The following is a 12,128-nucleotide window of genomic DNA, read 5'->3' as shown; positions in this document are numbered from 1 at the left end:
CGGGAGCGTTTAGTGCGGACTGTGAGGCTGATGTCCTGTGGAATGATGGGAGTGTTAAGTCCTGATGGTGGTGTGTAGCGCAAGTACTGGAAGCTATGAGCGAGGGGAGGAGTGGAGCTATGAGCAAGGGGAGGAGTGGAGGTATCCGTACATTCGATGATGTCGGGGAAAAGGGAATAATCCAATTGGGGATCATCTGGGATGGAAAAGACATCGGATAGGTGGGAGGCAAAGTGGTTGGCCTTACTGAGGGTGTCAGGAAAGGGGTGGTCATCAAGGAGGAGAGGGTACTGCGGGGTAAGGCGGTGGGAAGCAGACCAATACTTGGAAGAGTTTACTGGGAGCATTGTGTGCATGTCTGTCGCCAGGCACGGCGTTTCTTCGCAGTAAGCAAGTTGCGGATGTGTCGTTGAAATTGTCGGTGGCGGGAGAGTGTGTCCCGGTCACGAGTGCGGAGGAAGGATCGCTAGAGGCGACGGGGTTCACGAAGGAGAAGGACGACCTGTGGGGGCAGGGCTGGGCGGTGAGGGTTGATGGCTTTGGTAGGGATATGGGTGGCAACGGCGTCGGACAAGGTCCAGTGGAGGAAGGCAGCGATTCGGGAGATGTCTTCGGGAGATTAGAGGATGGCCACCATCAGAGATAGTGAGGAGGATCGGTACGTTCCAACATTGCAGGAGTTACAGCTGAATGCGGCCGACGGCACTTGGGAGACCGGACAGGTTTGCGCGATGTTGACAGACGCCCGACGACTCACCGTGCTTTTGTTCATTGCTAGGTTTTGGTCGCCACTCTGCAAACGCTTATGAATATGTACGATACTTTGATGTTCCGCTTAAAGATATTCAATGACATTCTCTGCTTGGAACGCACCTCCGTTACAGACGCCATTTTGAAGACTACCTACAGCCCCCGCCACCTATTGGAACTTCATGAAACAATATGGGCTGTGGCGGGAATATTAGACGATGTCCCACGACAAATTCCGCATTTTTCAACTGAAATTGAGCGAGAAAAAAGTGGTGCATTACTTATTAAACGCTCTTGAGAGATAAGGTTATAAGACACTAAATGTCCTAGATGAGTTTTGTTGTTTCGGCAGAAAAATAACTGGCAAGAGCCGAAGAAGAGGTGATTTATAATGAAGCTGACAATAGCAAGAAAAGCATTTCTCAAAAAGAGACATTTGTTCGCATCAAATGTAAATTTATGTGTTAGTAAGTCTTTTCTGAAGGTCATTAATTAAAACTTACTGGCTAGGAGTCTGTGGGTCGAACAGTAGAAATGCTTCCTCCTGACGTTTCGTTGCCAAGTGCGGGCAACATCTTTCAATGTGAGTCAACGACTGGCTGCTACGCCGTGGAGGTCCCATTTATATAGAGAGCATAGAGGACGCCACCACTCGTCACGTATACAGAGGTCGTGGTTCTTTCTAGATACAGAAACAATCTATCCCTTTATCCGAGTTAATGCGGACGCGAGACTGCACTAATAACCGACAAACACTGATAATTCAAAAAACACGTTTTTTATCGGGTGCTGCTATTTACTATACTTACAAAATCTGGTACATCACATATGAAAGCTTACTGAATTACGTACGCTATTCTCGCCGCAAACCGGCTACTTATTTACAAAACTGCACTTAAAACTCGCTGTTTTCCTTATCACTTACTTCCAGTTCACTTTCGAGAAACAATCATCGTTTTCTTCTTTTTTTGTTTTTCATTCATTATTTCCCTCACAGCTGTTCTCAGTTTCCGAATAGTCAAAATATCAGCAGAATGAAACGATTTTTTTCCTGCGTACTGAAATAACAAGCAACACATTTCAGTGCCTCGGTGCACGAGATAATGGCTTTTTTTGTCTGCTGGGGAACACACTAGATCATTTATACATACACGAGCTCCCAATTATCATGGTGCGGAATGGGATCCTCATCGTCTACCGGTGGCAAAACATGAGTCACAAGCATAATTGTATATCCTAAGAGAAAATAACCATTCTAATAACAGAATACTTCAGGTTTCGTTTTTCATTTTTTTTAATCAGTAATTTTTGAGAATATTTATCTTGGAGAAAATCAGCGGTTAGCTGAAATACCTTAAAAAAGGTTAAAACAGTATTGATGGTTCAAATGGCTCTGAGCACTATGGGACTCAACTGCTTGTGTCATTAGTCCCCTAGAACTTAGAACTACTTAAACCTAACTAACCTAATGATATCACACACAGCCGGCCGCGGTGGTCTCGCGGTTCTAGGCGCGCAGTCCGGAACCGTGAGACTGCTACGGTCGCAGGTTCGAATCCTGCCTCGGGCATGGATGTGTGTGATGTCCTTAGGATAGTTAGGTTTAAGTAGTTCTAAGTTCTAGGGGACTAATGACCACAGCAGTTGAGTCCCATAGTGCTCAGAGCCATTTGAACCATTTTTGATATCACACACATCCATGCTCGAGGCAGGATTCGAACCTGCGACCGTAGCAGTCGCACGGTTCCGGACTGCGCGCCTAGAACCAAAACAGTCTTGACCGTAACAAAATATTTATAAGTAGTGGTAACCAGTTTTGGACAGAATCTTACCATCTTCGGATGATTTATGCCATGATGGTCTGAAGAAGGTTACATTGTGACCGAAACTAATTGCCGTTACAAATAAATATTTTATTACTTCAAGACTGTTTTTAATCCACTGTAAAGTTTTTAATGGATAATTCGCACCCGGATAATCAGGAGCTTGCAGTAACCACAAACAAAATTGTATTGGCAATTCGAACATCGTCATTGAAACCGTTAGTCTGATCCTCGAGTGCAACTGTCACTTCGCTTTTGTGGACCTGCAATTTTACTTGGCACTCTGATTGTTTGTTCTTGTGTAAGAGGATTCTGGCTTTGTTCATCGGTACTGATTTGGATTAACATTACTCGCAGTCGCAACGTTCGCTCTCTGCGGCATTTTCGACCACTGACATCGTATCAGTTTCTATTTCCGCATGTTATGCGGTTGGTGGCTGTGGCCCTGCCTGTTAGTGTCAGGCTACGACTCAAAACAGGCAATTAGTTTCCCTTCATCACACGAGTGACAGAGCATTTTCTCGTCTCTTTTCCACTTAAGCGAATGCCATCCATATTATGATGGAAGCTAGCTGGCATAACTTTTGCCTATGAGCCAAGCAAGTGTTGTGATTTTAGGAAACATTGGAATTTAATTGAGCTTAAGCTACGATAGCCATTAATGTTGACTTTGAACATTTATCGAGTGCTTAGGGAAACATGTCATGGCATCTGTCCAGACAGGTATCAGTAGCGTTTGGATGATAGCTGAAGTTATCGACATTCTCCCCAGGTCTGTCCACAGGTACATAGGACAGTGGCGTGTATCAGTGGAAGGCGGTCAGCGTTCGCTTAGTGGTTTGAACCGGATTTATAGAAGTGAAAGAAGGCGATTGTTTGGTTCTGGCCTAGTAAAGAAAGCAGTTCCCGGACACAGTATTTAGACGATGCGTCCTTTTTGAGAACTCTTTTGTGTCCGCGCCATTCCGAAACTCTAACAGTACACAAGTATTTTCCATTGAAAGATGTGAACTGTAATTCATAACATTCTATCTTCTCTGACATCTACGGTGCTTCTAATAATACGACTATACTACTTTGCTGATCAGCGATACCACCGCGACCACAGTTAAGCTACGAAATATGCCCATCTCTTTGTTTGCTGTATGGGATAGCGATACCTTAACAGCTCTAATGCTCCGTTCAGTGAGTGATTTTTACTGATTGGACCATATCTGCGAATGTTCAGGTGTTGAATAAAATGGTTCCAGCGTGATCTGATGAACACCGACTTCAGGACCAGGCTAATTTTCTTAAAAACAATAATCTGCCGCTTTGGCTGTCGTTATTTGGATTAAAATATCGTTTTATTTTGGATTCTCCATCACTGCTTAGTTTCGGCTGTGTAGCCATTTGCAAGTGAGTGTAGTGTAATCCGCGAAATGCACATACTTCGGTTACAGCCAAAATATTCATCTAATCCTACACTGTTAAAATGCAATAGATTGGTCGGACTTAACATCACGATATCGGGAGTTCCCTGATACGCTGAGACGTAACACACCACTTGCAAATGAAAGAACTCTTGTCTAGTTATATCTCTGTTCTAGAACAAGGAAAAGCTTCGTTAGCCTGGCAATGATACGTCAACATGCAGATACTCGTTTTATTTTGTGTAGCGTAGCGCTCTTTTGTGGCACTGCACTTGGTCGGATAGTTTTCCAGTCTGTGACATTAGATTCTTGAAGGTCTGAGAAATGCGACTGATCATCTTCATAATGTTTTTAATCACAAATTTCTTTAGAGGTGAGATGAAGTGGAAGTAGGAAGATGCAAGATCTGGTGGATATGCTGGAATTCGTAATAACACGTTAACTTTCGTGTTATCCTCCAATTTTTATTTTACCCTCTCCCGCATAATCAAAAATCTCCTCTGGCATCTCAGAAAACACTGAAGTGGCAAATGAACTCGTCATAGTCTTTTTTGTGCAGTGCCACCGACTTCCACGCACTGCCTCTTATTTCCGTTTCGTATATGGCGTGCCTTCGCGGACTCGTGTCTCATGTACACCGGTAAACCATGGCAAATAATCAGTAAGTTAGGTTGTTTTGAAAATATTCCAAACATTACTGACAAATCGTTCAAGCGTTCGCTTGGGATCAATATTCAGTAAATGCTGCACACGTATTGTGCAGACCAATCTCACGCTTAATTCGATGTGATAAACGTTCTTTCTGATGTGCTGTGGCATCAACTGTTTCGTACACTAATCGTCATAGATCGTTCGATACCATGTTGTGAACTTCCTGGTATTATTCATCTTTGATTGTAGTTTTGCGAGGTCCTTCAGATGTTTCATTTCAAGGGGGAAGGTGGAGAGGGAGGGAGAAGAGACGTTGAGAGAGAAAGAGACAGAGAGGGAGACAAGAAATTATGATGTCACAATATTCTGAGTTATCCAGAATTGTGTATATTCAGCAGCTGGATATATTTCTGTGACATTCTCTGCCTTGTAAATAACGTATGTTTACTTAACTTCTAAGTATGATTTTTTCTATTTGTTAAATACACTGATGCCCCAAAGAAACTACTACGAGCAAACGTATTCAAATACAGGGATATGTAGGCTAGCAAAATACGGCCCTACGATCGGCAACGCCAATATAAGACAAGTGTCTGGCCCAATTGTTAGATCGGTTACTGCTGCTACAATGGCAGGTTATAAAGATTTTAAAAATGGTTCAAAAGGCTCTGAGAGCTATGGGACTTAACTTCTGAGGTCATCAGTCCCCTAGAACTTAGAGCTACTTAAACCTAACTAACCTAAGGACATCACACACAACTATGCCAGAGGCAGGATCCGAACCTGCGACCGTAGCGGTCGCGCGGTTCCAGACTGAAGCGCCTACAACCGCCCGGCCACTCCAGCCGCCTATCAAAATTTAAGTGAGTTTGAACGTGGTGTTATAGACGGCGCATGAGTGGTGGGACACAGCATTTCAGAGGTGTGATGAAGTGGGGGTTTTCCCGTAAGATCGTTTCACGAGTGTACCGCGAATATCACGAATCCGGTAAAACATCAAATTCCCGACATCGCTGCGGCCAGAAAAAGATCCTACCGACGACAACTGAAGAGAACCGTTCAACGTGACAGAAATGCAACCCTTCCGCAAATTACTACAGATTTCAATGCTGGGTCATCAACCAGTGTCGAAACATTCGACGAAACACCCTCGATATGGGCATTCGGAACCGAAGGCTCACTCGTGCGCCCTTGATGACTACACGACACAAAGCTTTACACTTCGCCTGGACGCGTCAGCACTGAAATTGGACTGTTGATGACTGTGAACATGTGCCTGGTCAGACGAGTGTAGTTTCAAATTGTATCGAGCGGATGGACTTGAAAGGATATGGATACAACGGCATGATTCCATGGACCCTCCATGTTAGAAGGGTGGAGGCTCTGTGGTGTGGGGCGTGTACAGTTGGAATGATATGAGATCCCTGATACGTCTAGATACGGCTCTGCCAGGTGACACGTGCGTAAGCATCCTGTCCGATCACCTGCATCTGTTCATGTCCATTGTTCATTCCGACGAACTTGGGCAATTCCAGCAGGACATGCGACACCGCGTACGTCCAGAATTGCTGCAGAGTGGCTTCAGGAACTCTCTTCTCAGTTTAAACACTTCCGATGGCCACCAAACTCCCAAGACATGAACGTTATTGAGCATATCTGGGCCTTGCAACTTGCTGTTCAGAAGAGATCACCGCTCCCTCGTACTCTTACGGATTTATGGACAGCACTGCAGGATTCATGGTGTCAATACCCTCCAGCACTACTTCAGATATTAGTTGAGTCCATGCCACGTAGTGTTGCGGCGTTTCTGCGAGCTGCTCGCGGGGGCGTTTCTGCGAGCTGCTCGCGGGGGCCCTACGCTGTATTAGGCAGGTGCACCAGTTTCTTAAGCTCTTCAGTGTACATGTATTGTTGCGGAAGAATTTTTTATTTTATTTGGTGTGATGCTAGCCTCACTCTAAATAAATAAAGAAATTTGAGATGCCGGCGGGGGAAGGGGAAGGAGCACTAAGTCGAAACCTTCCCTGACGCCAGTTATCCTACTTACACTACAGTCTAGCATATTGAAACGTTTGTTAAAAATAATAGTTTTTGGAGTACATAGCAATTAAATATGCAGGATGCACAAGTGTATTAGGCTGCGTAGCCGCAACAGTTAAAAGTAATAGCATCGTAAACTGAAAAGCTTATTTTCATAGTGAAGTACCTCAGTTTCAGTCCTGTATTCAGATTTTAGTTCCAGAACGATGTCTACATGTTTTTGCGTCGTGCAACTTGTGTTTTTTTTCGGTTTGCATTTATGGTGTTGAAAATGGTCCAGAAAAATTTATGTCTTTTCCGAAGTGACATATCTCCTTTCTGTGTTTATTTCGAAAGTTTCTCATATCTGCACAGCCTATAGAAATACCTCAGATTGATCCGCGTGAGCTCGAATTCGGTCTCTTGCAAAAAATATCATTATGGTAAGCCTACAATTTTAAATCTAGGCAAAAAGTGGTCATCTCTTCCAGGTGACGAGGCACTGGGAAGAAGCATTAAACAAGAAACATTTGCTGCTATAAATCAATTTTAAGTAAATTAGGGATAATTGCTACTATTTTACAGTCCAAGTGAATGTTGTTACCTGAAAATTAATTCTTTCTTCGAGTGTTGCTGATTTTCTTCAAATATTTTCAGCCTAGTATTAGATTGGTGCATAAGTTTGTGGCATTTTCGTTTTGCATGTTGGTAGTCCTGTTGCTATACGAATATTTATCGAGTTTGATTTTTATTTGTTCTTTGTTGTTTTAATTTACGTATTGTCATTTTGTCTTTTGGAGGTAGTGGGCGGAGCTGTGGACGGTAGAAAATGGAATGCGAAGTGGAGAAATCGGAATATTTTCGACATGTTCTGTTTGAGTACAAAAGAAGAAGGACAGCAACTGATGCAGCCAGAAACATTTGCACCATGTATGGGGATAATGCCACTGGACAGAGCATGGCAAGAAAACGGTTTTCTCATCCTAAGGACGACCGTTTTGACATTAGTGACTCTCCGCTTTAAGGAAGATCCCTGGGATTTGATGACGATGGTTTAAACGCATTAATCCACAATGATCCACATCAGTGTACTCGAGAATTGGTAAATATGATGAACTGTGATCATTCCACTATCATGCCACATTTCAGTGCAATGGGGAAGGTTCAAAAGTCAAGTTATCGGTACTGCGCGCTCTAATCCGAAATAAAAAATATCTGCGAGTGGCTATTTGTGCATCTCTGCGTGGTCGTCATCAACTAGCTCCTGAACAAAACCAACCATTCCTATCCTGTATACTGGTGGCGAGAAATTGTGTCTGTATGCTTACATAAGGGAAAGGAAGGAATGGTTGAGGCCAAACAGAGCAGCAGCACCCAGTACAAAGATCTGCGCTCATCCACAATACGTAATGTTGTGTAACTGGTGGGAAAGCGACGATGGAGTGGACTATGAATTGCTTCCCCGAGGCGTTTCCATCACTGGCCAACAACTGAGACGTCTTGCAGACGCTATCCATGAACAACGACCAAGGAAACTGGGTGAAATTATGCTACTCCAAGACAACGCCTGCATCGTGCTAGACTGACAAAAATGCAATACTGGAGTTTCATTAGGAAGTCATTCTGCATCGACCGTATTCACCTGATCTTGCGCCCTCAGATTTTTCACCTTTTCTGCTCTCTGTCGAATAAACTTCAAGGAATCCCCCTTCCAAATGAAAATGCGCTCCGAACATGGCTTGACGAATTCTTCGCCACAACACTATGTGATTTCTACAGTCGCGGAATCGAAAAGTTACCTCGGGTTGATAGACTGTTGTAAATAGTGAAGGAGAATATACACACTTAAAAAAAATTGCATCACCTCGGTTCCGAGAGTTCCGGAACCTGTACAATAAATTGGAGTAGAGATCAACATAAACATCATTTCCGTCCTTTTTACTGCTCATGAAAATCACTCATTGCATGTTGTACCGCCATACAGCGAGACCTTCAAAGGTGGTGGTCCAGATTGCTGTACATACTTGTACCTCTAATACCTAGTAGCACGTCTTCTTGTATTGATGCATGCCTGTATCCGTCGTGGTATACGATACACAAGTTCATCAAGGCACTGTTGGTCCAGGTTGTCCCACTACTCAACGGCGATTCGGTGTAGATCCCCCAGAGTGGTAGGTGGGTCACGTCGTCCATAAACAGCCCTTTTCAATCTATCCCAGGCACGTTGGATAGAGTTCATGTCTGGAGAACCTGCTGGCCTCTCTAGTCGAGCGATGTCGTTATCCTGAAGGAAGTCATTCAGAAGATATGCACGATGGGGGTGCGAATTGTCGTCCACGAAGACGAATGCCTCGTCAATATGCTGCCGATATGGTTGCACTATCGGTCGGAGGATGGCTTTCACGTATCGTACAGCCGTTACGGCGCCTTCCATGACCACCAGCGGCGTACGTCGGCCCCACATAATGCAGCCCCAAAACAGCAGGGAACCTCCACCTTGATGCACTCGCTGGACAGTGGGTCTAAGGCATTCAGCCTGACCGGGTCGCCTACGTGAAGGCGTATGCGAAACTCATCGGTTAAGAGAACGTATATGCGACACTCATCGGTTAAGAGAACGTGATGCTAATCCTGAGCGGTCCATTCGGCATGTTGCTGGGCCAATCTGTATCGTGCTGCATGGTGTCTTGGTTGCAAAGATGGACCTCGCCATGGAAGTCGGGAGTGGAGTTGAGCATCATCCAATCCTATTACGCACAGTTTGAGTCGTAACACGACGTTCTGTGGCTGCACGAAAAGTATTATTCGACATGGTGGCGTTGCTGTCAGGGTTCCTCCGAGCCATAATCCGTAGGTAGCCGTCATCCACTGCAATAGTAGCCCTTGGGCGTCCTAAGCGAGGCATGTCATCGATAGTTCCTGTCTCTCTGTATCTCCTCCACGTCCGAACAACATCGCTTTGGTTCACTCCGAGACGTATGGACACTTCCCTTGTTGAGGGCCCTTCCTGGCACATATTAACAATGCGGACACGATCGAACCGCGGTATTGACCGTCTAGGCTTGGTTGAACTACAGACAACACGAGCCGTGTACCTCCTTCCTGGTGGAACGATTGGAACTGATCGGCTGTCGGACCCCCGGGCGGGTTTAGTGACTGACATCTCTGAACAGTCAAAGGGACTGGGTCTGTGATACAATATCCACAGTCAACTTCTGTATTGAGGAGTTCTGGGAACCGGAGTGATGCAAAACTTTCTTTGATGTGTGTATTGCACTAGTATGCATGGTATCAGATAACTGAAGACCAATATGTGATACTACCTCAACTTTTCACGCTGATTTCAAATCTGATTTCCGTTTTTTTCCTATCTCGGACAGTTTTGCTGCAATATGGCTTCAAAGATATATTGCTGTACCGATAGGCTATGCGTATTTCTCACTACAGCCCTGTATATCTTTAGGTTGTTACACCTGTTGATGCTAGTTGTTGTTGTGTGACGCTGAAAGTGTCGCTTGCTCACAGGCTTGGATTACCAGTGCTATATTGTGATTATTCTGTACATTTAAGACAGTATTTATTAAACACTTCGTCTGTTGTTGGTAGTTACTACGATGTCAACACGCAAGTGTGTGAAGAACCAACACGCAAATGTTCGAAGAACTTAAATACTTTCTGTTACGTTTTGGGAATTATACAGTGGCTAAACAGATTTTGTGTTCAAAGCTTACCATGCTTATTTTAAAATGAAACTTGGTGGCCAGCACGAGGGGTGGGCGCCAGAGACAGTTTGCCGCTATTGTATGGAAATATTAAGATTGTGGACAAAAGGAAAGAAAATATGTATGCCATTTGTGATTCTAATGGCGTGGAGGGAGCCTAAAAATCACCTTAATGACCGTTAGCTCTGCTTAGTTAATGTTCACGGGTGCAGTTCGAAAAATAAGAGACAAATTGTGTTTCCAAGAATTGAGTTTCAGCCATTAGGCCAGTTTGCACATGAAGATCTGATTGCTCTTCTTCCTACAGCTGTTGAAGAGAATGTAGCAGAAAATTAAGTTGATGCAATTACCGAAGACGATAGTAATGTCCACCAGTCTGAATGCGACTTTACTCCATAACTGTCCTCTCAGAGTGAACTTATCCTCTAGTACGAGATTTGAATTTACTTAAGGAATCTGCGGAACCGCTTGGCTCCCGGTTATAAAAGTATGAATCGTCTGGAACCAGCAACACATTACTCACGGTACAGACATAACAGAAAGAATTCGTTTATTTATTCTCACAGAACGAGTCCTTCGTTAAATGCTGTAACATAAACGAGTTAATGCACTTCTGTGGCATTGAACGTGATCCTACACAGTAGAAACTTTTCTAGATTCGTCAACGAGGAGCTCGAAGGCATGTTACTGCATAATGGAAACATGTATGGGGCCATTCTTGTGGCCAATTCGTTCAAATGAAAGCGACGTCTGACAACATGAAGATACTCGTAACAAGTATCCAATATGAGGAACACAATTAGCTTATCTTCGGTGATTTCAAAGTTATCGGAATACAAACCACAAAAATGCCGTGCTTTCTATACGAATCGGACAGTCGGACAAGGCAGACACACTGGAGTGTGAGAGTTTGGCCAGAGCAGAAATTTTGTGCCTTTAACTTAAAATACTCTGCACGAACCGCTTGTAGAACAAAAAAAGTCTTGCTTCCACCTGTACAAATAAAACTGGGCTTGATGAATAATTTGCAAAGACTCTCCCACAGGATGGATCCTTCATCAAGTACCTTTCCATGAAATTGTCCTTCACCGCTTGATACAAATTGAAAGCTGGAATTCTTTTTTGATCCTGAAATAACGAAGTTAATGAAAGATGAAGATTCTGAGAAGATAATGAAGAAAAGAGAAAAATGTACATGACCGCCTTCCGATCAGTTACTGAGAGCTTTCTATGGAATAAGAAAGATCCTAATTACAAGGCCATTGTTGAAAAAAGTTGCAAAATTCCATGAAGATGGGTTGGTAAATGAGTGGTGTGAAAGTCCACTTTCTACACCCACATATCGACAACTTCGCGGAAATTTGGGACATTATGTTGAAGAGCAGAGTGAACGTTTTCACCGAGATATTAAGAGGAGGTACGAGCAGCACTGGACAGCAGCTGTTTCGGCCGGCTACTCCGGATGTTGAAGAGGGACAGTCATCATATACAAGGAACTACAAGGTCAGAGAAGAGAAATTATAAAATATTATAGAACACTGTTGACTTCTTGTAGTCACGAAACAAATTTGAAGAGTTCTGAGGAGTATTTTGTAAATGTATTTCATTTTTTAAATGTGTTTTGATTAAAAGCTCACCTTGTGTGAAATGGTGTTGAATATATTTGTCGGCTCAGAAGTGAAAATCGTCAAAATATTATTTCTTATTTTGTGTAAAAGCCCGACGTGATAGACGAAAACGGTAGTTATTTA

General features: G+C 43.6%; 1 protein-coding gene across 1 annotated transcript in view; it reads left to right on the top strand.

Moving 5' to 3' along the window:
• LOC126352307 (ubiquitin carboxyl-terminal hydrolase 34) overlaps positions 1 to 12,128 on the top strand; it is a 538,206-nt gene that overhangs the window by 506,195 nt on the left and 19,883 nt on the right. The gene's annotated exons all lie outside the window — the stretch shown is intronic.

The sequence above is a fragment of the Schistocerca gregaria genome, chromosome 1 (assembly GCF_023897955.1).
Source record: "Schistocerca gregaria isolate iqSchGreg1 chromosome 1, iqSchGreg1.2, whole genome shotgun sequence".
NCBI lineage: Eukaryota > Metazoa > Arthropoda > Insecta > Orthoptera > Acrididae > Schistocerca > Schistocerca gregaria.
This window is presented reverse-complemented; position numbering and strand designations above follow the sequence as displayed.